The 6,769-nt window shown below is 39.1% G+C and overlaps 1 protein-coding gene across 1 annotated transcript in view; it reads left to right on the top strand.

The window, feature by feature from the left end:
- LOC309648291 (uncharacterized protein) overlaps positions 1 to 6,769 on the top strand; it is a gene marked incomplete at its 5' end in the record, with an annotated part of 55,494 nt that overhangs the window by 5,316 nt on the left and 43,409 nt on the right. The gene's annotated exons all lie outside the window — the stretch shown is intronic.

Genomic DNA, 6,769 nt, shown 5'->3' with positions numbered 1-6,769 from the left:
ATTTTTTTTAATCAGTCATCAGTTTTATACACATCACTTTATACATGTCAACCCCAATCGCCCAATTCAGCACACCACCATCCCCACCCCACCACAGTTTTCCCTCCTTGGTGTCCATACGTTTGTTCTCTACATCTGTGTCTCAACTTCTGCCCTGCAACCCGGTTCATCTGTACCATTTTTCTAGGTTCCACATACATGCATTAATATACGATATTTGTTTTTCTCTTTCTGACTTACTTCACTCTGTATGACAGTCTCTAGATCCATCCACGTCTCAACAAATGACTCAATTTCGTTCCTTTTTATGGCTGAGTAATATTCCGTAGTATTATGTACCACATCTTCTTTATCCATTCGTCTGTTGATGGGCATTTAGGTTGCTTCCATGACCTGGCTATTGTAAATAGTGCTGCAATGAACATTGGGGTGCATGTGTCTTTTTGAATTACGGTTTTCTCTGGGTATATGCCCAGTAGTGGGATTGCTGGGTCATATGGTAATTCTATTTTTAGTTTTTTAAGGAACCTCCATACTGTTCTCCATAGTGGCTGTATCAATTTACATTCCCACCAACAGTGCAAGAGGGTTCCTTTTTCTCCACACCCTCTCCAGCATTTGTTGTTTGTAGATTTTCTGATGATGCCCATGCTAACTGGTGTGAGGTGATACCTCATTGTAGTTTTGATTTGCATTTCTCTAATAATTAATGATGTTGAGCATCTTTTCATATGCTTCGTGGCCGTCTGCATGTCTTCTTTGGAGAAATGTCTATTTAGGTCTTCTGCCCATGTTTGGATTGGGGTGTTTGTTTCTTTAATATTGAGCTGAATGAGCTGTTTATATATTTTGGAGACTAATCCTTTGTCCGTTGATTCATTTGCAAATATTTTCTCCCATTCTGAGGGTTGTCTTTTCGTCTTGTTTATGGTTTCCTTTGCTGTGCAAAAGCTTTGAAGTTTCATTAGGTCCCATTTGTTTATTTTTGTTTTTATTTCCATTACTCTAGGAGGTGGATCAAAAAAGATCTTGCTGTGATTTATGTCAAAGAGTGTTCTTCCTATGTTTTCCTCTAAGAGTTTTATAGTGTCCAGTCTTACATTTAGGTCTCTAATCCATTTTGAGTTTATTTTTGTCTATGGTGTTAAGGAGTATTCTAATTTCATTCTTTTACATGTAGCTGTCCAGTTTTCCCAGCACCACTTATTGAAGAGACTGTCTTTTCTCCATTGTATATCTTTGCCTCCTTTGTCATAGATTAGTTGGCCATAGGTGCGTGGGTTTATCTCTGGGCTTTCTATCTTGTTCCATTGATCTATGTTTCTGTTTTTGTGCCAGTATCATATTGTCTTGATTACTGTAGCTTTGTAGTATAGTCTGAAGTCAGGGAGTCTGATTCCTCCAGCTCCGTTTTTTTCCCTCAAGACTGCTTTGGCTATTCGGGGTCTTTTGTGTCTCCATACAAATTTTAAGATGATTTGTTCTAGTTCCGTAAAAAATGCCGTTGGTAATTTGATAGGGATTGCATTGAATCTGTAGATTGCTTTGGGTAGTATAGTCATTTTCACAATATTGATTCTTCCAATCCAAGAACATGGTATACCTCTCCATCTGTTGGTATCATCTTTAATTTCTTTCATCAGTGTCTTATAGTTTTATGCATACGGGTCTTTTGTCTCCCTAGGTAGGTTTATTCCCAGGTATTTTATTCTCTTTGTTGCAATGGTAAATGGGAGTGTTCCCGTAATTTCTCTTTCAGATTTTTCATCATTAGTGTATAGGAATGCAAGAGATTTCTGTGCATTAATTTTGTATCCTGCAACATTTCCAAATTCATTAATTAGCTCTAGCAGTTTTCTGGTGACAGTTTCAGGATTCCCTATGTATAGTATCATGTCATCTGCAAACAGTGACAGTTTTACTTCTTCTTTTCCAATTTGTATTTCTTTTATTTCTTTTTCTTCTCTGATTGCCGTGGCTAGGACTTCCAGAACTATGTTGAATAATAGTGGTGAGAGTGGACATCCTTGTCTCGTTCCTGATCTTAGAGGAAATGCTTTCAGTTTTTCACCATTGAGAATGATGTTTGCTGTGGGTTTGTCATATATGGCCTTTATTATGTTGAGGTAGGTTCCCTCTGTGCCCACTTTCTGGAGACTTTTTATCATAAATGGGTGTTGAATTTTGTCAAAAGCTTTTTCTGCATCTATTGAGATGATCATATGGTTTTTATTCTTCAATTTGTTAATATGGTGTATCACATTGATTGATTTGCGTATATTGAAGAATCCTTGCATCCCTGGGATAAATCCCACTTGATCGTGGTGTATGATACTTTTAATGTGTTGTTGGATTCTGTTTGCCAGTATTTTGTTGAGGATTTTTGCATCTATATTCATCAGTGATATTGGTCTGTAATTTTCTTTTTTTGTAGTGTCTTTGTCTGTTTTTGGTATCAGGGTGATGGTGGCCTCATAGAATGAGTTTGGGAGTGTTCCTTCCTCTTCAATTTTTTGGAAGAGTTTGAGAAGGATGGGTGTTAGCTCTTCTCTAAATGTTTGATAGAATTCACCTGTGAAGCCATCTGGTCCTGGACTTTTGTTTGTTGGAAGATTTTTAATCACAGTTTCAATTTCCTTACTTGTGATTGGTCTGTTCATATTTTCTGTTTCTTCCTGGTTCAGTCTTGGAAGGTTATACCTTTCTAAGAATTTGTCCATTTCTTCCAGGTTGTCCATTTTATTGGCATAGAGTTGCTTGTAGTAGTCTCTTAGGATGCTTTGTATTTCTGTGGTGTCTGTTGTAACTTCTCCTTTTTCATTTCTGATTTTATTGATTTGAGTCCTCTCCCTCTTTTTCTTGATGAGTCTGGCTAATGGCTTATCAATTTTGTTTATCTTCTCAAAAACCAGCTTTTAGTTTTATTGATCTTTGCTATTGTTTTCTTTGTTTCTGTTTCATTTATTTCCGCTCTGATCTTTATGATTTCTTTCCTTCTGCTAACTTTGGGTTTTGTTTGTTCTTCTTTCTCTAGTTTCTTTAGGTGTAAGGTTAGATTGTTTACTTGAGATTTTTCTTGCTTCTTTAGGTAGGCTTGTATAGCTATAAACTTCCCTCTTAGAACTGCTTTTGCTGCATCCCATAGGTTTTAGGTCGTCGTGTTTTCATTGTCATTTGTCTCTAGGTATTTTTTGATTTCCCCTTTGATTTCTTCAGTGATCTCTTGGTTATTTAGTAACGTATTGTTTAGCCTCCATGTGTTTGTGTTCTTTACGTTTTTTTCCCTGTAATTCATTTCTAATCTCATAGCGTTGTGGTCAGAAAAGATGCTTGATATGATTTCAATTTTCTTAAATTTACTGAGGCTTGATTTGTGACCCAAGATGTGATCTATCCTGGAGAATGTTCCGTGCGCACTTGAGAAGAACGTGTAATCTGCTGTTTTTGGATGGAATGTCCTATAAATATCAATTAAATCTATCTGGTCTATTGTGTCATTTAAAGCTTCTGTTTCCTTATTTATTTTCATTTTGGATGATCTGTCCATTGGTGTAAGTGACGTGTTAAAGTCCCCCACTATTTTTGTGTTACTGTCAATTTCCTCTTTTATAGCTGTTAGCAGTTGCCTCATGTATTGAGGTGCTCCTATGTTGGGTGCATATATATTTATAATTGTTATATCTTCTTCTTGGATTGATCCCTTGATCATTATGTAGTGTCCTTCCTTGTCTCTTGTAACATTCTTTATTTTAAAGTCTATTTTACCTGATATGAGTATAGCTACTCCAGCTTTCTTTTGATTTCCATTTGCATGGAATATCTTTTTCCATCCCCTCACTTTCAGTCTGTATGTGTCCCTAGGTCTGAAGTGGGTCTCTTGTAGACAGCATATAGATGGGTCTTGTCTTTGTATCCATTCAGCAAGCCTGTGTCTTTTGGTTGGAGCATTTAATCCATTCACGTTTAAGGTAATTATCGATATGTTTGTTCCTATGGCCATTTTCTTAATTGTTTTGGGTTTGTTTTTGTAGGTCCTTTTCTTCTGTTGTGTTTCCCACTTAGAGAAGTTCCTTTAGCATTTGCTGTAGAGCTGGTTTGGTGGTGCTGAATTCTCTTAGCTTTTGCTTGTCTGTAAAGCTTTTGATTTCTCCATCAAATCTAAATGAGATCCTTGCCGGGTAGAGTAATCTTGGTTGTAGGTTCTTCCCTTTCATCACTTTAAGTATATCATGCCACTCCCTTCTGGCTTGTAGAGTTTCTGCTGAGAAATCAGCTGTTAACCTTATGGGAGTTCCCTTGTATGTTATTTGTCATTTTTCCCTTGCTGCTTTCAATAATTTTTCTTTGTCTTTAATTTTTGCCACTTTGATTACTATGTGTCTCGGTGTGTTTCTCCTTGGGCTTATCCTGTATGGGACTCTCTGCGCTTCCTGGACTTGGGTGGCTATTTCCTTTCCCATGTTAGGGAAGTCTTTGACTATAATCTCTTGAAATATTTTCTCTGGTCCTTTCTCTCTCTCTTCTCCTTCTGGGACCCCTATAATGTGAATGTTGTTGTGTTTAATGTTGTTCCAGAGGTCTCTTAGGCTGTCTTCATTTCTTTTCATTCTTTTTTCTTTAGTCTGTTCCACAGCAGTGAATTCCACCATTCTGTCTTCCAGGTCACTTATCCGTTCTTCTGCCTCAGTTATTCTGCTATTGATTCCTTCTAGTGTAGTTTTCATTTCAGTTATTGTATTGGTCATCTCTGTTTGTTTGTTCTTTAATTCTTCTAGGTCTTTGTTAATCATTTCTTGCATCTTCTCGATCTTTGCCTCCATTCTTATTCCGAGGTCCTGGATCATCTTCACTATCATTATTCTGAATTCTTTTTCTGGAAGGTTGCCTATCTCCACTTCATTTCGTTGTTTTTCTGGGGTTTTTTCTTGTTCCTTCATCTGGTATATAGCCCTCTGCCTTTTCATCTTGTCTATCTTTCTGTAAATGTGGTTTTTGTTCCACAGGCTGCAGGATTGTAGTTTTTCTTGCTTCTGCTGTCTGCCCTCTGGTGTTTGAGGCTATCTAAGAGGCTTGATGGGAGGGACTGGTGGTGGGTAGAGCTGACTGTTGCTGTGGTGGTCAGAGGTCCGTAAAACTTTAATCCACTTGACTGTTGATGCGTGGGGCTGGGTTCCCTCCCTGTTAGTTGTTTTGCCTGAGGCAACCCAACACTGGAGCCTACCTGGGCTCTTTGGTGGGGCTAATGGCAGACTCTGGGTATGCTCACGCCAAGGAGTACTTCCCAGAACCTCGGCTGCCAGTGTCCTTGTCCCCACGGTGAAACAGAGCCAGCCCCCGCCTCTGCAGGAGACCCTCCAACACTAGCAGGTAGGTCTGGTTCAGTCTCCCCCAGGGTCACTGCTCCTTCCCCCGGGTCCTGATGCGCACGCTATTCCATGTGCGCCCTCCAAGAGTGGGGTCTCTGTTTCCCCCAGTCCTGTCGAAGTCCTGCAATCAATTCCCACTAGGCTTCAAAGTCTGATTCTCTAGGAATTCCTCCTCCCGTTGCCGGACCCCCAGGTTGGGAAGCCTGACGTGGGGCTCAGAACCTTCACTCCAGTGGGTGGACTTCTGTGGTATAAGTGTTCGCCAGTCTGTGAGTCACCCACCCAGCAGTTATGGGATTTGATTTTACTCTGATTGCGCCCCTCCTACTGTCTCACTGTGGCTTCTCCTCTGTCCTTGGACGTGGGGTATCCTCCTTGGTGAAGTCCAGTGTCTTCCTGTCGATGATTGTCCAGCAGCCAGTTGTGATTCTGGTGTTCTCGCAAGAGGGAGTGAGAGCACCACTTCATTCCTTTTTATGGCTGAATAATATTCCATTGCATGTATAAACCACAATTTGTTTATCTGTTCATCCACTGATGGGCCTGTGTGCTGTTTCCACCTTTTGGCTATTGTCAGTAGTGCTGCTGTAGACATGTGTGTACATATATTTGTCTGAGTACTTGTTTTCATTTCTTTGGGGTACATACCTAGGAGTTGAATTGCTAGATCATATGGAAATTCTATTTTTAACTTTTTGAGGAACCATCAAATGGTTTTTCACAGAGCCTGAACCATTTTACACTCCTACCAACAATGAACAGAGGGTTCCAATTTCTCCACATTCTCCATCACTTGTTATTTTCCATTAAATTTTAAAATTATTATTTATTGCCTTCCTAATGGGTATGAAGGTTTTGGTTTGGATCTCCCTGTTAACTAGTGATGTTGATTGTCTTTCCTGTGCTTGTTGACCATTTGTATATCTTCAGACAAATGTCTATTCAAGTCCTTTGCCCATTTCTAATTGGGTTATCTTTTTGTTGTTGTAAGTGGTTCTTTATATATTCTGGATATCAGACCCCATCAGATATATGATTTGCAAATATTTTCTCCCATTTTGTAGGTTGTCTTTTCACTTTCTGATAATGTCCTTTAACGCATACATGGCTTTAATTTTGATGAAGTCCAGTTTATCAATTTTTTCTTTTATTGCTTGTGCATTTGGTGTCATAGTCAAGAATCTATTGTCAAATCCAAAGTCATGAAGATTTACCTCTGTGTTTTCGTCTAAGAGTGTTATGGTTTTAACACTTACATTTAGATTGTTGATACATTTTGAGTTAACTATTGTATATGGTGTGAGGTCCGGGTCCAGCTTCATTCTCTGGCATGTGGTTATCCAGTTGTCCCAGCACCATTTGTTGCAGAGACTGTTCTTTCCCCCAGGGAATGGTCTTGGCCC

The sequence above is a fragment of the Balaenoptera physalus genome (assembly GCF_965194825.1).
Source record: "Balaenoptera physalus genome assembly, chromosome: 1".
Lineage (NCBI taxonomy): Eukaryota > Metazoa > Chordata > Mammalia > Artiodactyla > Balaenopteridae > Balaenoptera > Balaenoptera physalus.
The sequence above is the reverse complement of the archived record's forward strand: the minus strand, read 5'-3'. Positions and strand labels throughout refer to the sequence as shown.